At 42.7% G+C, this 27104-nt stretch overlaps 1 protein-coding gene across 5 annotated transcripts in view; it reads right to left on the bottom strand.

Annotated features, from left to right (window-relative positions):
- mef2aa (myocyte enhancer factor 2aa) overlaps nucleotides 1-11016 on the bottom strand; it is a 71250-nt gene extending 60234 nt beyond the window's left edge. For 4 of the 5 annotated variants that reach the window (XM_083667170.1, XM_083667172.1, XM_083667168.1 and 1 more), the window contains exons 1-2: nucleotides 8179-8311; nucleotides 4342-4479 (exon numbers count right to left, since the gene is read on the bottom strand). The gene's annotated coding sequence lies outside the window, so the exon portion shown is untranslated. Of the gene's footprint in view, nucleotides 1-4341; nucleotides 4480-8178; nucleotides 8312-10811 lie in introns of those variants that run through there. The other variant, XM_083667169.1, reaches the window with a different exon arrangement.
- Between the last annotated feature and the right edge of the window lie 16088 nt (nucleotides 11017-27104).

The following is a 27104-nucleotide window of genomic DNA, read 5'->3' as shown; positions in this document are numbered from 1 at the left end:
CCTGGCAATAAACATGGTGTGTGTTTGGAGGATAATGGGAATGACCACATCCCCCCCAGCTGTGCAAGTTCAGAGGGCTTCACAGACTGAGAGAATAACAAGGATACAGCAGTCTCTTCCTCCAACCTACAGGGCCGGCAGGGCCAGTCCAGCTGCAGGAGACAGGACACTTCCCACCAGCAGCAGCAGCTACTGGACTTACTAGAGGGAAGAGGAGAGGGGGGGCCCCATGTGGACTATGACCTCCATATATCCATACACCAGCAAACCTGTTTACTATTCATGAGATCCTTCTTGGATTCAGTTGTATGCTACTGGATGTCTTGCTACTGCAAATACTACGGTGAGTGAGGAAAACAATTGTCATACTGTTTGGAAAAACCATGTCCAAGTGAGTTATGTTACGCAACCTAGTGAAGTCCACCCACGGAATCCACACGTTGATCCTGAGTGAGGTCTGACATCAGAATCAGGTTCATCAAGGTATAGCTTGTACAGCAGGCTTCTCAACGAGTAGAGAGTATATGTTTAGAGGCCTCAGTGACAGTGCGGAGAAACAAAACAGATACACCCAGGCTGTAACCTTTTCTACTGAGGGGAAAACATGCTTTGAACTTACAGCTCTTAAGCAATAAGCATACAGTACGAGCCCATTCAGATGAAGGGAAATGAGAACCAAACGGTTCATCCATGGTATAAACATTGAGTATAAAAAAACTCACAATGCCTACCAGAAAATCCAAGCTTCCCATGGGGCCCCAGCTTTTTAATATTAAGAGTGGATGCGTCTTAAATGTGATACAGTGGAGCATGTTAACAATCACAAGAACTCTTTTGATCTGGCAAATTAGATTGTAATGTATTCCTTTGATTTCAGTTTTTTTTTTGTTCAGTCTCATTGAAATTCAGTCAAAGTGCAACTCAGCAAAGTGATGTCTTCCTTAACTTCAAGGGAACATTTGTGCAACAATACGCTATGTATTGAAACACAAACCATTAGCCTAATGGTGCAGCCGATGCATCCTCTGCTATGTGCTATGCAACACATTTTCAACATTTGTAACACCTCCTTGTAAAAACAAGAACACATAAAAAACCACAGGACGACCATCTGTATGTACAGGGCTGAGATGCTTTTCAAATGACTTGCATGAACAGAAACTGACATTTCTCGATGCCCACAGAGAGACGTGAGAGATGGTAGACCTGTGACACCTTCACACACATACAGAAGGACTGGTTCCTCTGCAATACATCCACCACATTCACAGGCCGACCTCAGAAGCCACACTTGCTAGCATGCATCTTCAGTACTAGGCCCTCAATGGTTTGACTTTGAATCTACTCCAAATCCATGGAAACACTGTTCATCAGTGATTTTGAAGGAGTAAACAGATTAAATGAAACAAAAAATGATTTGTTTTGCTTAAGGGAGAAAGAAAAAACATGTTCACATAGAAAACAGATGACATGCACTGTAGCACATAATGAGTGCACGGCCTAGTGCTCCCATTGTCCACCACTTCAGCCAACAGGCTCTCCTGTTTCTGAACAACAGTGCCCTGATGGTTGGCCCTAATACTGTACAACACACTTCCCTGTGTTTACCTACAATATTTCCATATGGACATAAACAAAACTGTGCTGATTATACTACTACTACACTACCATTGCAACCACAAGATGCTCAAAATGTCCTTTGGATTCAGTAATTGCAGAGGTGCGAGGCCGTAATAAAACATTGAGTGAGAATGACTTGATCGATTACAGCTGCGGTTTGCTTCATCAACAACAACAACAACAACAACAACAACAACAACAACAACAACAACAAAATGTTGACATTACTTTCTATTCAGTGTTGACTTGTACTCTTAACCCTGTGCAGGCCAGTTCAGTTGGACGGTGGGGGGGGGGGGGGGGGGAGAGACGATGATCGTAGTGGTGAAAGAGGATTAACTGCAGATTTAGGCTGTCGCTTTGGTTGAGGATCTTACTGCTGATTCTCAAGTATGGCCAGAGAGCCTAGGGGGTAGGGGACACCTCCACCGAGGGCTCGCAGGGGAAGGGCAAAGAAGACAGGAAGAAGCTGTGGATCTTTAAGCCGCTCTGCCCTGCTCAGCAGTACATGTGCTGAGTGGCCCGTATGGGGTGGCTTACCACCAGAGGTCACAGCCAAGGGCAGGACAGTTGAAAGGTCACTGTTAGCCGCCTCACTAGACAAACAGTGCATCAGTTGAGTTGTACGGACACTCATGTGTATCTATCTTCGAATCAGTGTTTCCAGCTGTTAGAGGGTTTGAAGCCATGACAATTTGGGGATTTGATAACTAGGTCAGTGCTAATAGTTAACATAACTGCTTTGTTGACAGTGAAATAACAGGTTGATATTATGGGAAATACTAATCTCGGACATTTGCGTTCCTAAGTACTTAAACCATCTATGCCATCAAACAAAAGCAGGGAGAATAAAACGTTCCTATTTTATGGAACGATTTCAAGGTGATTTTCCAGGGAATAGATAGATATTCCTGAGCCATGAGGAAGAAAAAAAAAAGAAAAGTTTTCCATGTAATGCGAGAGAGCCAAAGCACATACAGCTGACATGCATCTAACCGGATAATTCACAAGTTCATGTCTAATAATACATATGTGTGTGTGTCTTTTAATAACATGAACACTGTGCATAAGTGTCTCCATGTGATTTCATAAATATTCGCTTTGAAACCGCACACCCATGTCAAAAAGTAAGATGTATTTAGAAAGCGTATGTGGTGTAGTAGCCTGTGCCAGGGTTAATCCCCCAGACCAATGGTTTGGAAGTCATCATCACGGCACATTAAGGGCCTGCTGCCTAATAAAGTTACAACTGTACCGCCTCACAACCTGATAGACGGTTTGATTTGGCACAGTCTACAGAAACTTATTTGCAGGCTAACACAGGCTCGGTTGTGTGTGATTGGAGAGGAGGGGAGAGGAAAAAAAAGAACAAGGAGCAAATATTGTGATACTAATTCTAAATGATGATTTTCTGTTTTCTGTGTTTGTCAAACATATCGTTGGTATCCTGGGCTAACCCATTTAGCATCAACCGTTGTGGTGGTATGGCCTGGCGGTGAGACAGGAAGCAGCCTGAAGGTTTCTGGGTTTGTTCTTGGGTCTGGTGGTTGGGTGACCCCTCTACTGTGACACTGTACATTCCTCTGGGTCACAGATCTGTTCCAACTACCACACGTAGAGGGGAAGTCAGAGCCGGTTGAAAGCAGAGAATACGTACAAAAATAAGACCATTCATATTCATGGTTTGCCCTTTCTGTGAGAAAAGAACATTCACTCGCACCTGTACATTAAAAGTACCCTGAATGTTCTGCCTGAGAATAGAGAGAGTTTATAGCGGGTACACAAGCAAACTACGGCCAAAAACATTATCTGCTGGGCTCAAGATTCTGCATCCTGCCTCCAGGTCTCACGGGAGAATGCTGGAATCTCCAGTTCGATGATGGTGATCCAATAAACAATGAATCATGTTGCCGAGAGCAACAAGCACTGTAACAGAAAAGAGGGTGAAGCGGGCTTAAACAGACATTGTGAAGGAGAAGGCTAGTTTGTTCCCCGTCACTGATCTCACTGAACATAATTGCCAATGTGGCCCCACACCTAACTCTGACAATAAGACTGAACTTGCTACATGAGCTCACACTGGGGAATAACAGCTGCTTAATGCAGGATAAACAGTGTAGACTGTTACTTGCTCAATTAGGACATAGTTTGATGCGAGGAGATCTAAAGCATGGCGTTTGTTGATACAGTGCTTGTAATTTGTGGAGAAGCTGTGTTTTTCTTTGCTTTCACTTTGTTGTTCTATTAATCTATCTAATGAGAACAGCTCGAATCCAGGTTTGATCATCAAATTGATTGATTCCTCAATCTCAAAATAACAAGTAGTTAGTCGTGCAGGGCTCCTAAACACTAAACGACATTTGTTACATTTGTTTTCTATCTCTGCCTGGTGAGCCAGCTGCAGTTGACACCAGCTCAGCTCTCAAGAGTAGAGGAAATGCTGTGGCCACAGTACAATGGTTTAGCGTGGTGAGGTCTACAAGAACTCTGAACAGCTGACACTTTCATGCACCACATCCAGATGGCCTTAATGATTCGTTCAATTCAGCAAAGGAAACCAAGAAAGAGGGCCATAATAAAACATAAATGGAGATGGCATATGAAATCATCACAATAAAACACATCAAACATTGGGCTGAAGTAAGTTTCCTGAATAAACAACAGGTAAACATTGATATTGTTAGAAGAGGGGAAATAATAAATAAAATAAATGTGGCTCACCCAAACTATCAAAGCAGTGATATCCTCTTTATTGGACCAAGGATATCCAGCTCCTGTCTCTCTCTCTCTGCTTTGCCGTCAGTTCTTCCTTGGTGTTAAGCTTCCTGCTGCTGCTCTTTCCTCCTCAGGAAAAATGTCCTGGGAGGGGGGAGAGAGGAGAAAGTGTTTCGCTCACTCAGTGATTCAGAGGCATGGTGTAAACGCCAGCATTCTCTTTGTGATAACCAGCGTTAATTGCAGATCAGACTCGCCCACACACTCTACATTGCTCCTCTCTTGTCTTGGGAAGGAGACGCTGAGACCAGGTTGTGATATTCAAGTGCGATGAAGAGCGCAGTGGGAGACATCGCAGTCCCCCTCGCACCAATCACCACCTCTCAACTTCTCCCTTTTTTACCACAGAAACACACACATTTGGTTGTCAAGTTAGAATGACTATATTCAATGTATTGCCCCTTACGTAACATTAGAAAATTGATACACTGAGCAATACATGTGTAGTACTTTTACTATATTATCAGAAAAGGCCTTAAAAGGGGGATATTCAACAAACCTGTTACCATCAGCCATATAGTAGTATATTGTTGTATTCTTCAACAATACGTTTACACTACTCTCACATAAAACTATACGATAAGCTGGGATGAAGCTGTCTGACCACACATCAGACATAGGGGGTCATATATTGTTCACTATGCAGCAACAGGGCCTGTTATTGGTTTAAGTCTGCGGCCTCACAGAAGCTAATGATGGTGGATTGGAGGGTGCTTTACAGCTCCTCTGTATTGGTAGTCAGCCTCTATCAGTCTGCTGGGACACTGGGGGCAGTAATGCAAATGCAATCGGCTGGGGAAGAAACTACTCTAGTGGGAACCAAAATAGACACTCAATAAAAATACACACAGATATGCCTTTATATTGCTGCCAAGGCGGCTGTCCCTGAAAGATGTGCTATTTTCATTTACCGCCGACCCAGGAATACCTCGTCGTCGGGGAAACCAGGGAGAAAGTTACACTTTATCACCGTATCTCCTAACCTTGGTCTATATGTCTATATAGCATCTATCTAAATTGGTCTGTATGGATTTGTAATGAATGGGCTTAGTCTGGAGAAGACACCATAAACTGTGGCCTTCATACTAAATTTCACACAGGCGGTCAATCATCTACAACGAAAATCCAAGTGGAAAATCCAATGCGTCTCATAAAAAAGTGACTAAGTCACAATGACAGTTAGGATCTAACATTCAAAACATTCACATCGCATGTTGATGCCATTGCGTCATAACCTTTAGCCTTATCTTATCATGTTTGGTCAATTATTCAATAGCAAGACCAATATTTAATTTGTAATATTGCCACCAATTGCCACCTTCCTACTGATTTGACCCAAACAATCAGTAGAACAGACAAACCGATCTTGAGGTCATTCTCCTAACTAGACAATCAGGACCTTGTATGCCACTAATGTGGCTAATAGAAATTCAAACCCACACAGCAGGTAATATGATTAAAACATACATACAGTAGATTAGCACTGAACACATTCACACTGACTGTGAGGCTGTACTGAACCATGGTAAAACTTATGTTACTGTATCTGTCTTATCTGTACCTGTCATATCATTTTAGTTGTACAACACTTATGTGCTTCATAACTAAATTGACTGTAGCGTGATTTCCCAGACATATATTAAGCCAGATGGACTCGATCACATATTCAATGTAGTCTCTCCACTGAAGATATTTTTTTAGTCAAAGACAAATGTTGCCAAAAGTGTTGCTCACTGACTCAGTCAAAGTTTCATAGGACAAGTTAAAGCCTGAACAGGGCACGGTTGGTAGGTCGATGGGAGACTGTACTGCTTGTGAAAATCAGATTGCTGCAGGATATGGAGTTGAAAGGCCAATAGAGGGCCTTCGTCCCTCTGGTCTAAGGTGCCCCTAATGCCTAGGCCCAGAGTACTGACAGGAATACTGCCCTGAAAAGAGACCTGGGCCAGTATCCACAACGTCTCAGAGTGCTGATCTAAGAGCAAGTCCTCCATCTGTCCATATAATCATATTCATTATTATCTAAAAGGCCCAACTGATCCTAGGTCAGCACTCCTACTCTGAGACACTTTGTGAATACGGGCCCTGTTCTTCAGAAGATATGTAAAACTAGGGCCCTGCACCTACTGCAAAAGTCGTTTTAAGCCCAGTAGCTAATGTATGGTGAGCGTTCAAATGAAAACGCTTGCCACACATCACCCAGGTGGCTGGGGTGCGTGGGTGGTCGATGGGTTGAGGTGTACCCATGTAAGCTGCTTTGAAACTCAGTGAACCGTGCAGTACAATATGACTGTAACTTGAGTTCCATGAATAAATACAGGATCTAAAGACTACAAATACAAATATGTAATACTGTAGAGCAGACATGGCTAAAGTGTTATAAGGCTGTAATAACTCTAGTAACATTAGATATAGTAACACATCATTGTATTAAAGGTCCTTATTCCACTTGAGCAACAAGATAAACCTCTCAACGTGATGCAATTACAAAGAAAAACTAAAGTATCATAATAATATATCATTTAGTAACATGTTCCTACAATGGTGTTACTATTATATAGTGTAATTATACAGTTTCCATACAGGTAGACTACAAGAGAAATGTACCCAGAAATTAATTACTAGCAAGAGGAGGAGAGAGACATTGTATTTGTTGTAAATCGCTTTGGATGAAGGCGTCTGCTAAATGCCATAAATGTAAATGTAAAAAAAAATTAACATTGGGGAGGGGGATACTTTGCCCGCCATAAAGAAGGCTTTCTATCTCACTGTCATATAGGCCTAAAGTCAGCATTTGTGAGCAAATGGGTTCAGCGAAGTGGGGAGCAGAAGCATCCATCAGGGAAGAAGAAATACCCTGCAGTTCCAGAGTTTTTAATTCTATTGCATAGCCAACAAATGTGAATGCGGGATGCACAGCGGCGGTGCCTTTACGAGACGAGCGGTCGACAGGACATTCATCTGGATATGGACAAAAAAAAAAAACCGGAATGTTTGGGGGAAACTTATTACTCCAACTGCATGTAGCCTACATATAAACTGCATGTTCACTGGACTAGACTGCGTAGCGTCACCTACTGTATAAATAAATCATAAGAAAATGTTTTCTTCTGTTTCTCATAGGTGGAATCAGCTCATGCACAGGTTATTGGCTGCAATTTTAACCAACTCTGTCTAAAATGTTGAATTTCCGAGCAACTTACATGGAATTGTTTGCAGCGATGAACATTTTTAAATTTCTGCTCTTCTAAAACAAAACAAAGTTGTATTTTGTAGTCGCGTGCCTGTCATGTCGCCGAAAACTGTCAAACGCTTTGCGCAACACACGGATAGTCTAAACCTTGGGTAATAGTCTACTGTAAAAAAAAAAAAAAGAAAAAAAGAAAAAAGACTAGGAAAAAAGTTTCGCTGAAAGTCATTCTCTGTACCTTCGAGCAGCCTAATTTAAACAGATTGGTGTTTTATTAGAAGTAGCCTATAGCCTGCCGTGATCAAATCCGAAACGAATTAAAGTTTATCGAATTAAGTTTAGGCTTAATAAATGAGTTTAACAATTCACAACAAACACCCGAACGGACACCAAAAAATAACATGAAACGAAATGAACGTTTATGAATGTTGAACAATTTTCCTCCTCCCGATACCGTATAACATAGCGCTACATGTATAGTACAGGGGATGGCTTTTTGCTCCCTAATTCACTCTACGTCTCCCTCTTGCGCTCTCTCTCCTCACACACTTATAGTGCCCTTCTGCAATATTGTTGCTATTTTTGTTACTCACCTTTTCTCCAAGTCCCTCGCTGTATAAAGATAGGCTATATCAGTGGCTCCAATGGATACAGTGTGACATAGACGTAATTTCAGTCACATTTACACACGAACTGCTATTTTAGGGAGCTGACAAACTCAGAGCCAGTCTCTTGTCAGAGAGAGACTCCTCCCCCTTATCTGACGAACACCAGACGAGGTAAAACATCAACCTCCTCCCACTCACGTCTCTTCTAGTCTCATTACTATTACAGTAGCCAAAAACTTAAACCGAACTTACACTGGTAGACAAGCAAGTGTTCCAAAAAATTATAAATGATGTGAAATACAGCACAATGTTTTGGAACAAAAGCGCACGGAGAGGACGCGCGGGGTCAGGGAATATATCATTGCCATACCTGAAATGTGAAAAAGCTGTTGCCATGTAGTATCTTGCACATTAGGACCAATATCTTGATAATAACAATCGAAATGTGTTCTTACATTGTTACTGTGTTACTTTGGTAAATATAGAGAATTTGAAACGCAGGCTATAGGATGCGATACAGCCGTGGATCACATAAATAGAGTTGAGGTGTAATAAATGTATCACTGTAACTGATCATTGACAGAGAGTAATTGCACTATCGACCCATGTATTCAAACTAGGCCTAGAATACGAGTTAAAATCTCAGCAATGTTTTCTAGTGTTAATTATGATTGTTGGCCCCATCCGCCTCACTCCCTTAGATACGATTGACGTCATATCTCTAAAGACAACAGGAACATAGGACCATTGATTTTGAAACGACACTTTCCTGATCCAATTGAAATCCTTAGCGCCTGGTGAGTAACCAATTAGACAAGGGAGGCGGGATCTGTATAACTCGCATGTGGCAATGTCACGTGTAAGTGCAGGATCTGAGGAAGAGGTGTGGTGCGGAGCTCGGATTGTTTTTACCGGGATTTAAAGAAACAGGTGCATTTGAAAGAAAAAGTGTATTATATTCTAATCCATGTTCTACCTTGCAACTTGTGATAAAGTAGAACACAAGTAGATGATCTGACACTGTCTGACTTGTTATTGCTAGGCTACTGGCAGTTGTTAGATTAACAGATAAGTGAAACATGTTTCTTATTTTTCTAAACACTAATAAGACAAATACAACACAACACAAAATGAGTTGAATCAACGGTTTGGTGGCACCAATGGGTCTGATAAATTGCAATATTCATGTCAGCATTGATCTATCTGATATTACGAACAGTTTATAAATTGACAACAGTGAATTTCGTTATGATTTCGCAAAGCTCCACTGATACTCTCAACATAACATAAAATATGTGTTATATGTCCATGTAGACATCCATTTAGCCATCCCAGGCCTCTCTGAAAATCTGTCTACTGTATTAATCCACTGAAATCAGTTTGTGGTAGGCTAATGTTAAAACCGTCATTAGATTGTTCCTGTTGCTCTACATTAATTGTTTTTTTGGAGGTTTATTTATTATCAGATCCAGATCCAGTTTGGTACAGGCAAAGCCCAAGCTGTCTATAAAAATAGTCTTGCCAGGGTGAGGCAGACACTGTAGATCCATTCCACAGATTTATGTGGCCCTGAACCCCCAGAGAACCCCACCATGTACAGTACCCAGCCACCTGGAATCGAGAAATGGGAAATTAGTGGGAAATGGGTGTTATTGTATAACATTTTAGATTATCAGTTGAAAAACATGCTGCAGTTCAAGTTGACTTTTTTGTTGTTGTTGAAGATATTAGAAAACAAAATGTGAATTTGTATAAGCCTGGGAGCTATGATGTTTCTGCATGCTGGTCTTATGTCACTTCTAGATACCTTAAACAGAGTAGAATAATTGTGTATAATAATTATCACAACCACACCAACAAGGATCTATTACCCAACTGTTTATATTTGTGTTGTCATCAGAGACTTTGTAAACTAATTATTTATAGCTTATGATGTATAATGTTGTGCACTACACATCATAGAAAGTGTAAAAAAAAAAAAAATTTTAGATTATCTGAATGTTACTGGGGTATCAACAGTCATCAAAGTCATGATTACTGTAGTAAATTGTCACATTTTGTTAATCATTTCAACTAATGTCACATTCAGTTCATTATTTTAGTCCCCTAATTACCTGGCTGTTACTTAGAAAGTGCATGATAACATTGTAGTTACAGTATATGGTTATAACCTAATAATTACTTATCTGTAACATTTAGATTCACTTTAGCAAACACCAGCAACCAATTGTTACTGTGAGGTAATACATTGTGCTAAAGTATGTCATGTAATTACTAAAACATACCAATTGTTGTTACCACATACGTTAATAGTAATAGAACTGTAAAATACATGGTTACCTAAACTACTGTATATTCTGGTCTATTTAGTCTTCACCTATACAATGAATTCAGATTTTATCAATCAATTTGTGTTAGTCAGTCAACAGTGTTTCAGCATGATGACATCTCATGAGAATGGGATCTTTCCCACACATCATGGCTTTCAACACATCCTTAGTAGTATTGTTGCATCCAGTAAATGCTCCCTCCCTGGACGATGCTGCCATGAGTGAAGACCATTCTTGACACCACCGCCCTTTGTGTAACACAATGGCCTATGTCGCTGTGTGTCTCACCTGTTTGTGTTGTGGCACAAATGCTCTCACAGAGCCTGCTGTAAGAGTCTTCAGGCGTTTTTTCCTGCAAGGATTCACTTTCTTTATCTTTTGTTTCCTCCTCCTATCTGTCCACCTCTCTTCTTTTCGTATCGCTCTTTCTCTCTCTTGTACTTCAAAGCCAGACCAGCTGGCTTTGGATGCCTTCCTTCTAGCCCCTGAGAGGCCTGTCTTCACACCCTCTGCCTCCTCTCGTCCCTTGGTCTTTCTGCCGGGAGGGAGCGGGGCGACAGCAGTTTGAAGGGTAGGACCCCAGATGGACGTGGACATGCAGGGCATGCGTTGTGTGACAGGGCTTGGCTCGGGGGCTCTGCGAACCAGCCGCAGCTGTCAGTCATGGGTACAGAAGGTGTTGGAGGTTTTTTCTTCTACTCATGTTGTTGTGATTATTACAAGTGTGATGATGGGAGGCAAACATCATGAGTTTTCATGAGATGCTCAAAAAATAAATGACCTATAAATTGGAATTCTATACCTGTACATAAGCTGATAAGGTGGTAGTTAACTGATCAATAAAGATGATTTACTTTTAGGCAAATTTGACACTGATTTTCAATTAAATGTTCATGTGTTTCATTTCAGTTCGACGAAGAAAATCTGATCATTGCTGGTTATGGCATGGCACCAGAATCACCAGCATAACGTGTTTCAATCCCACTAGGGTTTCCTCAGACAGCATTCATGGAACCATGAAGTACAACAATAAAGTGACATCACTATCAACAACTAGATATGAAATAAATTACATATCAATAACAAATCATATTCCAGCACTATTATTAAGTTACACAAACACAAAGATAACAAGTGGTTCCACCAGAGCTCTGGTGGGAGACAGCTGGCATTTCCAACATTGCACCAGACCACAAATAGCTCCACAGACACTTTCCCTCCAATTAAAAGACGGATTGAAGAAAATACCCGTCACACATTGGACTTTATTAGAACTCTGAAATGAAGTTTGATCCGATACTGGATGGACAATATTGGAGAAAAAATAGATGTTTATTTTGTAAATGAGGACAGCACAGACAGTTCCCTGTTTCACACATTTTTTTCCGAGACCTCAGTCTGGCCACTGAGCTCTGAAACAACAATTCATTATCTGAGGCTCATTAAAACAGACCCTCTAAAAAGCCCTCTATGCCCACTCCTATCCCTGCTCCTCCACTCATAGGGCATATTCAGCCCACAAACACATACAGTACATGGTCATGAAATGTGACTTGTAGCAAATCATTTTGAGACAGTTGTTTTGAAATTATGTATATGTCAAAGATATTGATGGTTTAATTAGTTTATACTTTATGTACAGTATATGTGTCTGGGTTTGGCACTCCAAATCAACATCCGAGAAACAAACTGGACGACATCTGGTAATGAATTGTAACAATGATTCATGACAACAATGTGACTGATTACTGTATGTAACCCTATTGTATTGCATGCTACTGGCTGCAAAAAGATTCTTTCATCACAAAACACAGGAAGAAAGTTTCCTAGTGAAAGAACACACCTTATTTCTGAGGAATTAAAGCATGGTGTCTGACTTTATTATATAACGCGGCCAATCAAATCGCACTGGAAGCACTGTCATGAGACATTAGCTTTGTTACAGAAAATTACATTTGAAAATATAATGAAATGCTTTAATTGATCGTTGGAATGTCTTGTTACAGTAGATTATAGACAGTAAGAGATAGCACTGCTGACCTAGCACAAAATAATCACCTGACGAAGTACATAATTTGTCACAGTCATCTCACATCAACATTTGCTCACCGTCTATGTATAGATTATCAATGACTGTATAAAATATATTTACATTTGCTGTTGAAATAATGTTGCCTCAGTGTAGACTGCAGCTCTGCGTTAGATAACTGTGTTGAGGATCTAAAAATACCCAATGTCTCACAGTCTGGATCAGTTCTCTCATTACAGACTGTAATTAACACTAACCAAGCCTTGCCAGCTCCGAGTAGCATAGGGGAGCACACGCCTGTTAATGTGGAGGTATGGCATATATGTAATGACAACCACTAATAACTAAATGTAATCTCAGTTCCCGAAGGAAGGAGAAGGAGACTATATATACTATATCGCCAGGGGGATACACCACAACATGCAGGTCAGGCTGAAGGTGATCTACAATTAAAGTCAATTAAAGTCAGCCCTATCCCTAACCCTCTGGAGGTAGAGGCCCATTTTACGACACTCTTATGCTGCATTCATGACATGTCGGAACTAGGAAACATTTCCTGACTTGGAAACTCATTGTAGAAAGACGATATCCATGTTTCTCACTTCAATCAATCAATCAGTTCCGTTAATTTTTACTCTGAGGTTCTGAGTTTCCGAGAAGATATAATAAAATTATAGCTGATATAAACTGAAACGACTGTTATCGGTACAGTATCAAATTGTTATACATCTCATAAACAAACTGTTGAATTGTTTTTATAATGTGCATAATATATGCCTTATATTTCCATAACATGATGTATGCTGCAGAATAACATTGAAGCACATTAATAATCCTACAATGTGTTGTTTTCGATTGTCTGTAATCGTACTGTATCTCTTTTTGGAGGAATAACTTTGACTGTGTACATAGAGGTTATTGTAATTAGTATCTGAATCTGTGCTCTTCTCAGGAGTGACTGAGGTGCCATGTAAAGCAAGTGTTTTTTAATGAGAAGATGATCTCCCCTGAGATTTCAAAACCCCTGGGATTTGGTATTTGAGCCCATTCTTTTCAACACACTGCTCAACACTTAGGAACTCTGCAAGGTGGAGAAGTCCCAAAACATCTGACTCTCTGTTTGTTTTGGATAGGCCCTTTCTAGAAGTACCAGAGTTCCATGCAACAATATGAGCTCCTTAATGATCTCAAATATTCAGAGAAGCTATAGCACCATTTATAAAATGTGCCAGCTATCGTACTGAGCTCATTAAAAATTGAACAAGGTCAGAAATGAAACTCCTCTTCCCATTATTCATTTTGTCCTTAATTTCAAGTATCATTTCATTAATCACCTAAAATGACTGCCGAATAATTCACACAGACGTTTGTTGTCAGGTAGCATTAGCAGGATCTCAGCCATAAACACAAATTGAAAAGTCTTGAGTGTTGTATTGTTACTCATTATATCAAACAATAAGACACAAACTATTGTCACTGTAGCTTTAACTCAAATGACTTGGAAACAATTAAAATAATTATTTGAGGTAAACTCTCTGAAATTATCTGTAAACATACTGTTGAGATACTGTAGCAGTGGTAGCAGTCTTTGTCTCAGATCATATTGGACATACAGTAAGCTGCATCATTGAGTGACAATTCAGTGGTGTAAGATTGGCCTCCATCTAATCATACACCAAATATTGAACGCAATATGTCTCCAAAACATGTTGTGAGAGTCGATATTCTTGTGCACTTCACCTTGGCATAGTTTTAACACTAAAGCCAAGAGCTCATTCAGGCTACTTGATCAATGCTGCCAGAAGTGAAGGTAAAAAACACATTAATAGATGTAACAAGCTCTACAAGCAACATGAAGTCCCTGCAGGCATTAATGTGAATCACATCTATTCTTAACACATACCTCACAGCGGATTGTCATATTGGCTTTAGATTTCTTAGTTTTTGTCACTTAAAGAACATACATTTTCTGCCACTCATGTTGGTATTATTTACACATTTCACATTGTGAAACAGCTAAGCAGATCAGTCAGTACATATTCATTGAAAGGTTAAGAGTTGAGAGGTAGTGCATATCATATCAGAAATAAATGAAAGGATCTGGAGTGTGTCAGAGTAAGCTGCTCCTCACGATTTGTACAGTACTTCAACAGACACAACAATTCTGACTCTTTAAGTTGAGCAGACTGTGCCTCAAGCAGCAAAATTCAAAGCAGTTGTTTTTTGTAATTACCAGTGTCTCTGTTTCTGCCATCCCTGTAGCAAGTCAGCAGGTGCCATCACTTCACATTCCCACCATGTTGAGTGCAAAGACATGTTGAGAAAGAGCAGGATCAAGTGAACCTGCCAAATTGAATATGTAGGAGAGAACATGTTTAATTTCTTCCTTTCACCCATCATCTTTTCCTCTCTGGCAGTGAAGCTATGACTTTTCATCAAACTACTACTACAAAAATCCATTCTAGCAGATTTTACTGCCGGAAAAGTAAAGATGCAAGAGCTGCTCCAAAGTGAAAATGTGTAGTGAAGTCGGGATGCATCCCATCATGACTTCATTCAGTATACACAAGATTCATTCATGGCTCAATTGGGCTTTAACCAGCATAAGCATCTTTGTCCCATATTGTTTGGAATAGATTCATGGTAGTACGGCAGCATTGTAAACGATTGTCACAATATCTTATTTCATTGCTTAATTGTATTGTATTGTATCGCACTATACTTGACATTGGCTCCTTTTGAATAATGAGCACAACATCAAGTTTACATTTTCTCATGCTGTAGGATTACAGTATGGATCACGTTTGTTCCAATAACCCAATCTATCCTCATTTCAACTTAGCAATATGACTAGTACAGTACCAGGCATAGACTATCCAACTATAATCCATGAGAGATAATTTAGTATTCATGTCTTACAAATATGCATGAGTAAAATCCTTAAATCTTTTTGGCAAGAGTAATCGAACGAGTGGCAAGCACATCCTCCACAGTGAAAAGGCAGCAATATCCTCCAGCAATGCAGGGCTTTGTCTCTCTAATTCTACAGAAAGACACTGCCATCATCAGCTTTCAGGCGTTTTTTGTTTTATATATTTAGTTTTCCCTCCCTTTATTTCACTCGTTTCTCAAAGGTAAACAGAGGACTGACACAGGATTCATGCAGTGTGCCTACAACAGGTAATAAATGTGTGTGTCAAGCCTGCGCGTCACAGATTAAACATGCTTTGTTTAGGGATGATTTATGGCTTTGATGCCTGGCTGGTGTGCACTTGGCTATGAGGAGCTGAGGTTTTGATGATGGTGAAGGAGCAGGTGGGGCGGGTGATGGGGAGTGGAGTGGTGTGTGAGGGGGGGGGAGAGTGTCAGATTTGTCTTACAGGAAGACTGATCTGTACCTGCTCTGAGGATGCCCACTACAACACACACCTCTGTCATTAATCACACAGTCTCAGAGCGTTGTACGCTTTGTCTTCCCCTCTTCTCCTTTTCAGCAGACCAGTGCTGGAGACTACCAGGAGCCGAGAAAGTCTCATCAAGCCCTTTAGGGCAACTCTCAGAGCATCAAAATTACTTTGACTGGGTCTCCTCAGACAGACAGACAGACAGACAGACAGACAGACAGACAGACAGACAGACAGACAGACAGACCTCATGTTTACAACTACATGTACTTATTCCCACCATGCATCAGATGAGATTGCAAAAGCAGACAGGTGCAAGAGGGCTGGTGTATAGTCCTAAAAAAAGAGTCCCTAACTGTGTTTCTCCTCTAGGTATTCCAGCTGACAGTCAATCATGTGTAGTTATTGAAATATGTCAATATTCTTCACTTAATAGACCCTGAAAAAGAATGTAAGAGTAAATTATCCATGAAGAATTAATCATCCATGATGCAATCCAATCAGAGCCAGGCCCTATTCCATATCCATATTTCATTTTTGTGACTGGTACAGGGAGGGCTCCCTCACTGCCTGATGTGATGTGAGTATTTGAGCGCATGTGAGTCTCTTTCGTAATCATTCTCCTTCAGAAAAGGTCTCTTGGATACACAAGATTAAGATAATTCACTATCGTCCTCGCAAAGAAAGAGCAGAGTCAGCAGGCTGCACAGCTCAAGGCAAGTTGAATTATAAACTAAATACAATTGACCGCTGATGCTCCAGTTCTACAGTTGTAAACTCTCTAGTCTCATACAGTATGTTTTGGTACTGTCTATACTGTCAGCGTTCACAGGGTTAATAAACTGCCCCCAGATCTCTTCATATTATTCTGCGGTTGCAAGGCCGTCCTTGGGAGCTGACATTGTACAGAAGGGAGGCAGCCAGTGCTTTTCTTTGATAGGCTCTGCTTAGTTTTTACATAATTGACAGGTTGGTTTACTAACCACGTCTCAGCCAAATGCAGGAGACATTACAAACAGTGGGGCCAAAGATTTTTGCATTACAACATTGGAGGGTGAGGGGCCCCTGCACCAAAGCCTCAGCTAGCTCTTGGTCAGGTAAGAGCTAAGCTTCTGACCACTTGGTAAAGTAACTGATGGCTACTAGCATAACCCAATTTCCTCTGATGGTGCGTGGGAGTGGCCCTGACACCTCCACCGCTACCCTGTGTGTAGTCCATGGGCGCCTCTACTTGATACGGCTGCAGCGGAGCGTGAGACTGATTCTGAGGACCTTTTCAAGCTGTACAGGCATCACAGTGGCGGCAGGAATCTTCGACATCTTGCCTGCTCTGGCCCCAGTAGAACATCTGATGCAACCGTCTCAAGGTTCCTCCAAAGTGACCGATACCTGGTGTGCCTCCAACACCTTTTCACGGAGCTCCTTGGATACCGACATTTAAGCAGACCTCAATGGTGCAAAGATGTTTTCTAAACTCGACCAGATAGCCGGCTACCAGCAAATTGAACTGCAACCTCAATCTCTCTATATCGCCACCTTTACCACTCATGTTGGCCTACTGACTTTGGGATTTCTTCAGCAGCTGAAATCTTTCTGCCTGGAGCGTGTTCTCACACGACTACAAGAGGGCAACCTTACAGTCAATGCTACCAAGTGTTCAACAATGTTCAAAAACATTGGAGTTGTTTGGCTAAGTGTATTCAGAGCACGGCCGACCCCCAAAAAGGTTGCAGCGATTAAGCAGACCACACCCCCTCAGAACGCTGGAGAGGTTTGGAGTTTCCTAGGCCTTGTGACCTGTTGTGGTTGTTTCCTTCCAGACCTGGCCAAAGTGACACAACCTCTCAGAGAGCTTGCACCAAGAAAGACTAACTGTGGGAGTGGTCCTCTTCGCATCAGTTGGCATTTGAGACATTGAAAAACACACTTAGCAGCAGCACTGTCATGGCCTACTTTGATCCTTTAAAAGACACTGAGGTTGTGGAGGAAGACAGCCCGGTGGGCCTCTGCAGTGCAGTTTTGACCCAGACTGGCCCTGATGGGAAAATGCACACACTTGCATAAGCAACCAAAACACTGTCACGATACTCACATATGGAGATGGGGGCACTTGCCATCATATGGTGCTTCACTTTCAGCTCTACTTACTGGGACGCACCTTCACTGTGGTCACTGACCAAAAGCCACTGGTGCCGATTTTCAGCAAACCTCCCCTCCACCCAGGATTGAACAATGGCTGTTGAGACTCCAAAACTTTAACTTCACTGTTGTCAACAAAGCTGTATCTGGCAACCCAGACAATTACATGTCCAGACACCCAGTTCCAAATCAAGGACAGCCACACCTCCGAGCTTGCAGAAGCTCATGTTCGTTTTGTGGTCAACCACAACATTCCACGTGCCATGACACTGAAAGACATTCTAAAGGGCAACACAGTCTTAGCCTGGTCTACTTAAGGTCATTCATGCTGCCAGAACAAGGCAGTGGCACACACTTCTGTACCAGACAGTGGACCTGTCTCCCACCCAACAGATATTCCTACATACTAAGAAACCTTAAGGCCACCAGCGGGTGGTAAAAAAAAAAAAACTTCCCACACATTGACCAAATGGTTGATGACTATGTCAAGGCCTGTCTAGCTTGCCAGGCAGTGACAAATACTACCCAGTCTCATGCATCACTTCAAATGACTCCACTCCCTACTGCCCACTGGTCTGAAGTGAGAATCGACTTTTTCCTCTCTGCCTAGTAGAGAGCATTTGCTAGTGGTGATGGATGACTACTCAAGATTTTCTGAGGTTGAAAAAGCATCTACTACATCTGCTAAAGCAGTCATCCCAAAACTGGATAAGATCATCTCATCCTATGGCATTCCTGAAGTTGTCAAGAGTGACAACGGCCCCTCCTTCAACTCTGAGGATTTTGCCACGTTTTCCTCATACTTTGGTTTCCATCACAGGAGAATAATCCCATACAAGCCAATAGAGAAGTGGAACGATTCATGCAGACTCTGAAAAATACATTTTGTATTGCCACACTACACAAAAAGGACATGCAACAAGAACTATCGCTTCTTGAGAGCATACAGAGCCACCCCACACTGTTCCACAGGAAAACCTCCTGCCACAGCCTTATTTAACAGGAACATTCACACAAAGCTGCCAATTCTCCCCCTCCAAAGACCCAGATCACCTCATGCGAGCCAGAGATGAGCAAAGACAAACATTAAAGAACATCATGACAGACACTTCTGTCGTCCCTCTCCTCCACTGGCAATCAGAGATGACCGGCTAATCAGAAGGCTGCATCCAGCCAACAAGTTCCAAACCACATTCTACCCGGACCCATTCCAAAATATTGCAATCAAAGGAATGATGGTCACAGCACAATGTAGTCGGCAAGCGATCACAAGGAACAGCTCCCAATTCACGTTGTATTTGTTATGTTGTGAAAAAGATTTGTTTTCTTGAGAAATGTGTAAGGACGGTTTCAATGGTTACAGACAGAAATAGAGATTCAAGTGGTCACCAACGCCTACTTCTATTGGAGCCAGCAACCTTCATTCATAATAGGCTGATGGTACAGTTATGGTAGGCACGTTGGGAGAACACCATTGTCAGCTACAGAACAGACATCGAGAGAGAGAGAGAGAGAGAGAGAGAGAGAGAGAGAAAAGAGAGCGAGACAGAGAGAAAAAAAGAGAGAGGGATAGCATGATGCCCTGAACAGGAGGACTGTGGAGAGCAGGAATGATAACATGCAAGGAAGAGGTATGGAACAGGAAGGAAGGCTCAGACAATGTCAGGAAACTAATAGAGCTAGCAGGTTACAGCTAGTCCAGGCTTACTGTATAAAATCTTTCCGCAGCATTTGACTTCCACGTGAAAGAGATTTAGCCTTTCAGTATGTATTTGGAATGAAACCAAGTCAGTTGAATTTCATAAAATTGTCAACATTTTCACGTCAACACACATGAATATTTGTTCATGTTAAAATATAGGCTACAATTTACCATGCGCCATGGGCAACTAATAAACGGTTAATCTTTGAATGTAATCATAGTTGCTCAGGAAGGGGAATAACGATCTGTCAAAACAGAACATCAGCACATAAAGGCATGCTTTCAGTGTGGAGGGCCAGATATGTGAAGTATATAATTGCACGCACTGTTTAACATTTATTGCATTCACTACACCATTGCGGTTTGTTTATCGTAACATCCCGGGCAAACAGTTTTAATGTGTGCCTAAGCAAATATTTGCAGCACTATATCAAATTCAAAAAACAAATTAAGGGTATCAGAGAGGCCAAACGGGGTCGCGTGTGAAATAACAACGTTGTTAGGTTGTCTGCTGTTCCACACAGAGATTGGCCTATCACTGGAGCAGTTGAAGTGTTTGCACACAGATAGCTTTGCCGCCTCTGGGCCCATAGATCACACTGTGCCTTATTAAGAGCTTTAACAAAATCTGGCTTCCACTAACACCCCCTTATTCACCGATAGGGTCCGTGGGCAGGATGTCCATTTTTACACAACTCTGACTTAATTCCCAGTATCCCTAAACAGATTGGAGGAGTGTAAATTTGCTGTGATAGATACGAGGGAAGGGCTTACATTACAGTGGAAGAATGGAGACGTCATGGTTCTGTTCAATGAGCTCAGGAAAGAAGTGGTCCAAAATAATACAAAAAAATGTGTGTGTGTGTGTGTGTGTGTGTGTGTGTGTGTGTGTGTGTGTGTGTGTGTGTGTGGATTTATACAGACTGCTCAGAGAGAGAGAGAGAAAGAGACAGGATTGCATCCACAAACACAATAACCCCTCAGCTTAAGGGAATGTCATGCCTTGACATGATTCAATTTTACATCATAAAAGCATTTATATTGAGCCAAAGATATTCATACTTACCACAAATGCTTCTTAAAATTCAGAACGAGCAAACCAGCGGACAATCATCTTTCCCCCTGAAACCTCATATTGTTCTTAATTCAGTAGCCAAGCAATCAATGACAAGCTCTGTTTTGACCATCAGGGACGAAACAGAGAGGATGTTTCAGTCATTCTGCTCACATGGCAGTGATCTCACTGAACATTATCAACCATGGTTTTGAATAAAATAGTTCAGTTGGCAGACATAACAAAATGAACCACACAGACATGTTTAATTTTAGACTAATGAATTGTTCCAATAGTGAACCACTGGCCCATAAATTGATTTTCCATGGCCCTCGACCAACCCATTGAAAACGAATGCATTCCTAACACTTACAACGGTAATATATACTGGGTGTTGCATATCATGCCATTCCCAATCACAGAAATAGACATTTTATTACAGCATGCTGGGAATTCCCCTCATTCCCATGTTCTTGACCTCCCACCCCCCATTGTATGAGAGAGGGTTTGGGGCCGGAGGAGACCAGTGGCTCTGCCAGGCTGACGGATTGGCCTACCATGCCCTCTGCTGCTCCGCCTGCACTGCGGCCCCATTGTTCTGCCCGCTCAGGCCCAGCCACAGGGCACACCTCACCATTGTGTCTGACAGACCTGCAACCTGATACCATGGCAGCAGGCGCCTGCCTCCATCCCAGCTGACTGACTGTGGGTTAGTGTGTGTGTGTGTGTGTGTGTGTGTGTGTGTGTGTGTGTGTGTGTGTGTGTGTGTGTGTGTTTGTGTGTGTGTGTGTGCGCGCGCGTGCGTTTGTGTGTTCTGCTGTACAGCAGAAGCGTGAGGCGACTGAGAAAAGGGCTTTTATCTATATTTGCACTGAACAGGTACACTGTGGGCCCACATTGGGGGATGGATGTGATTTGTACACCAACCACTGTCACCAAGGGACCAGGAAGCATCTGGGACCAAGCCTGCAGGGCACCGTGCGAAGGAGCAAGCCCACACAAGCCCACTGGCCACATCTGGGAACACACTGCCCTCTTAGTTACAAGTGCATCCCTCTTTAGCAGGGCTGCAGCTCTTTCACACTTCCCTACAAATCAATCGAAGCAGAGTAGGAAGACACAGCACAACAATCTGTGTTCATCAAAGCAAGCCCTCACTGAGAGAGGCTACATTTGTGTTTCACAGCGGAATAGTCCCCCTTTTATCTAACATACAGATGATTAAAGAGTTCAACACAGCAAGGAGACTAATGACTCCACTGGGTTCCTGGGGAACTTGGGAGAAGAGACTACAAGAGGGACGGGCCCCTGGAGAATACTGTACTTGCTGAAATAGGGATAAAATATACAAATGTATTCATCAGAAAGCGGTCTTGCAACTGTGTCTGCAGGTGGCTTAGAGAGGAGAGGGTTGGGAGGCATGATAGAGTTTGCTGAATAAGATGAACAGGAGTAAACAGGGCATCAGAGTCAAGAGCACACTGCCTGGAAAAGGAGACACAGCGGTGTATTGTAGCACCGTGAAAATACTAAATGTATCCATTAAACAGCTATATCATCAGATTGTGGACAAAGTTCAAGTTTTACTCCACTCTGCCATCATGTTTAAAAACATTCATCATTAGCAAAAACTATAGATGGTAATGATATTCATCCTTTTAACTGGATGAAATATAACAACTACTGAACAGTCTACCAAGGTGGGTCAAATGTATGCATTAAACATACTCCAAATGTGTCCCTGTTATCCCTCTGTGCAGTCATGGAGGCAGTGGATTTCCTTCTGCACATCCTGCAATTTCCTCCTCAGTCTCCACATAGATAAATGGAAAGTGTTCTGTCCCATGTGGGGCCACTAGGTGACAGAGTGACAAATGGCTGTGGTGTCGCTTGCACAAAGTGCAGGGATTATTGTCAGTCACTGTAGGGGATGGGATTAATGACCACAACCCAGTGGCAAAGGCTAATCATGGGAGATTAAGAAGAAGAAATTCCAACCACATAAGGCACTAAGAGTAGCTCTACTGCCTGGGAAAACATGTTACTCCATGCTAGGAAAATACTGATGCTGCCCAGTAAGAGTTTCAGTGCCTCTCTAGGATATGTTGATAATAATGATTATAATACATTAATTTATAATACATTGAATTTATATAGTGCTTTTTCGAGGACCCAAACATGCTTGAAGTTTGAGGTTAAGCCTACAAAATGAATCGATTTGATATTCTAGTGTTAAAGAAATAACCAACTCACTTCTGTGTTTCCACTACAAAATGAACATTCAAACTTGGATTTGGATATATGAAATACTTTTTCATCATTCCAAAAGCTCTGCTGCACCCTTCACCGGTAAGACGATAGTCTACAGAGTAGTCCATGTCCTCTTCATGGTCAGCTAAGTATGAACAGAGCTGAACATAACGAAACATTATTCCAAACGTATGTTTTATGCCTGAATATGCCATTGACAAATATACAAATCTGCTAAAATGGTTTCGCCTGGGAGCGAAATCCAGAGACAATGTAAACAATGGCACAGATACATGTTCAAACCATGCTGTGCCATGTTCAACAGTCAGGATTAGGATGAGAAGCACAGGACAAAGAAATGCTGCAAGCGATCAGCTGATCAGTCTTGGTTGAGAAGTCATTGTTCCTCTTTCTAACTCTGCAAACCGTGGAAGTCAGCAAAAAAACCTGAGCTGCACATTACGAACAACTGGTGTGGATCCAAAAGAGAGTGTAACCTTGCACCGTTACTGTAGCTAGGCCTGTATTGGGTGCAATAATACATGTAGCTACAATAATATTCACATATCACATTTGAAAAAACCTCAGCAAGGCAAGGTAGATGCATGGCACAACAGGGAGACTTGTAAGACGACGCAGAGGCGCATTGAATATCACAGATAATGGCTTAGAAAAGAAAGGAAATCATGGAGAAGGGGAAGGAGAGAGCAAAGAGGGAGAAACAGGAGAGGGGAAGAAACAGAAAGCCCCTTCTCTGACTGGAGGGGCAGAAGGCATGCGGTGCTTGGCAGGAGTCCTGCTCCCAACAGCAGCTGCGTCCCCAGCTTTATATCTTAAGGTTGTGCCTCTCCACCCGCCATCCTATCCATGCAGCTCTCATGTTTTCAATCAGAGGGGACCATAAATTATTGTCAGCAGTAATCACAGCTGTCCGCTGGGGCTCCGCCGTGGGGTCCCAGCCTGTCCGGGTGCATCGATTCAGACTTTCCTGGCACCGCTGACACGGGCAGTGGGCCGGGCCGGGCAGGGCCTGCATGTGGGCCAAGCCAACAGCATACAGCATCTCCAAAGAGATGCTGTGTCTCAGAGGGCCGGGGAGCTAATGAAAATGATTAACCTATCTGCTCAGCAAAGGACGACAAAAGCCAGGGCGTATTACATCAGAGCTGGGAACGCTTCAACATGAGACATATTTTGGACACATTTCCTTGAGATTAAAGCTCCTTGAAACCCAAATGAGAATATGCGGTGGTGTTGAACTCTTGACCCTAAATGGCATGGAACCGTAGGGGCCTGACTAGTCACTGACTAGTACAGTTCTCCTTCCCAAAGTAATAAGACAGACAGAGTGGGGTTTTCCCTTTCCTCTTCCCACAAAACTCATCTGGCCTCTTTGGCTGGCTGCCCGGGTAATCGTAGCACGGTCTATGTTTTTCACGACAGCACCGTTATTTCACTGTGAAAACTCCCAGCATGGGGTGGCGCACACACACCTCTGGCAACACACTGCTGTCAGAGCAGATCAGCAGAGATCAGCCTTCCCTTTCAATTAGCCCTCATCTGTCTGAGACGAGGGCCAGGAGCATTGGAGCACAGGCACTCGGCCCAGCCCAGCCAAGGAACAGCAAGGAGGAGCAGGTGGGAAGAGAAGAGGAGAGATAGAGAAATAAGCCCCAAAACTCTAGACGGGGACTGAAATATCCTCCACTGCTGTGTACTAAGTCCCTCTGTACCAGAGAGGCCCTTCAACCGCACGGCACAGTAAACACAGTGCAGCTCCATGGAAACGCAGCCGTTTGGCGGTAAAACATGTGATGAGATATGGCACCAATGAGGCATTTAATTCCCTCAATGACTGTATCTCCTCAAGCGCTCCGAGTGACTGAGAGAAGGAGAGGAGAGCGCAGCGCGGCGCAGCGTGGCGCGGGGCGGCGGCGCGAGGCGTTCCGTTGAAAACACCCATCTCACATGTTACCAATGGACTGAGACGAAAAACCACAATATATATGGCTCTAATCAGGGGGACAAATGAGGGGCTGTTCAGTAAGCTTGTAAAGTGGTGTGTGTGTGTGTGTGTGTGGGTGTGGGGTGGGGGTGGGGGGTTATGGGGGAGGGGGGAGCACAGGGGGAGCACAGAGAGTAGAATGGAGGTGGGTGGCAGAGCCATGCCCGTAGGTTGTTTATTACAAATGCCACAGCCAGGTGGGATTAGCAGTGCTGCACCCCTTTTCTCAGTGGAAAGAGCCTGAGGTGGAGGATGGTAAACATGGGCAGCTGCAGCAGCGGCAAAACTGTCCCATCAGGCACCGCTGGGGACCTGCAACAGGGAGACGGGCAGGCAGGCAGGCAGGCAGGCAGGCAGGAGGAGGTTTTACAACAATAACTAGACCAACGACTCTCACAGACGTTAACACTCCATCACAGCGTTCTAACCTGTATATTGCAGAATGATGTGCCACATGTACTGTCCCGCCCCATCACAGAATCCTAATCTATCTCATTGTACACAATTCGGTTAAAACCACCTGCACAGAATTGAAGGCATATGCCATTGTCTCCACTGCTGTGTTTTTCTTTTGCTTAGTTTTTTTTTGGGCGGGGGGGGGGGGGGGGGGCATCAGAAGAAAAAACAGAACACACACTCTCAGACTGTAAGGAGAGCTTTGGGTTTTTACTGGGAAGCTCAGCGTAATTCAATGCAGCACACTTGTCTCGGTCTGCACACCTACAGTCCATTCTTCCTGTTCTCCTCCACACTGTTTAGCTCACTGTGGCCAAAAGGACTTGAACAAAACCAGACCATTAAAAATCACAGGGATACTTTGGTATGCTGCTCCAATTAGTTTTCCAAGCCCATTTCCCCAGCATAGGAAGAGATGTTCTGCTGTAATGAGCTCTGTGTGCTTGGAGCTGCTACAGAGGTCCATCGTACAATACCAGCCCAGCAGGCTGGCACCTGGAGAAACCTGCATCTTGGGGCAAGATTTAGTCAGACAGTCTGAGATTAGACTGGGATCGGAAAGGTTTGATATTCTGCTGTTGATTTCACATTCAAAAGTAGGATATTTTGTATAAATGTACACAGGAAATACGAGAGTGAGAGAACTTGACCATATTTGGGTACAAGGGAACTAAGAGGGCTATGGGCACAGAGGGGTACCCATCATTAGGGAACCTGCCCTCCAGTGGTACAGTGCCGTCTGTAACATCAGTCGAGTTACATCATTCCATTGTTGGGGATCAGAACCATATTATCCTAGCACCATTTCAAAGGATGCCCAGCTCTGCCAAAATCTAACCCTTCTCTCAAAGCATGTGCATCCTGTTCAATCCATATGTCACTGAGTACATTACATCTCCCTCTCTCTCTCTCTCTCTCTCTCTCCCACCCTCCCTCCCTCCCTCTATATCTCTCTCTATCTCTCTCCCTCCCTCTATCTCTCTCTCTCTTTCCCTCCCTCTATCTCTCTCTCTCTTTCCCTCCCTCTATCTCTCTCTCTCCCACCCCGTCTCTTTTTCACTCTTTGTTCCTCTGCCATTCACAGAACGGAAATATAGCACTCTAGGCTCAATTGACAAATCATTTCATCACCTCCTGCCGATATGGTTCTTCTTTCATTTTTGGAAACTAATGAAAGGATATTATGTTACAAAGCTTCATGAGGTAGATCACGTGCAATATAGGATGTGAAATGTATTTATGTAGAAGGACGGTGTATTTTTGGTTTTCCACATGTGCTGTGCAGATGCCACATTATGTCATATTAGTGGAGATTATGGTTATAAGTATAATTGGAAATCTCTTGATACCAAGTCATCCTAAGATTTCCTTTTTAACAAACCTCCTCACAGAGCCAGATATTATGATACAAAAGCAGATTGGGTCATACAGTGTTGGACTGTTGTGTCATTCTGGAAGGAGAGAATAGAAAAGTAGAAGAGGAGAGGAAAAACAGAGTAGTAGAACAGAGGAGATGAGCATCCTCTTTCCTCAGTGTGTATG

The sequence above is a fragment of the Argentina silus genome, assembly GCF_951799395.1.
Source record: "Argentina silus genome assembly, chromosome: 3".
Classification (NCBI taxonomy): Eukaryota; Metazoa; Chordata; class Actinopteri; order Argentiniformes; family Argentinidae; genus Argentina; species Argentina silus.
Note: the sequence above shows the minus strand (reverse complement) of the source record. Positions and strands in the feature narration are given on the sequence as shown.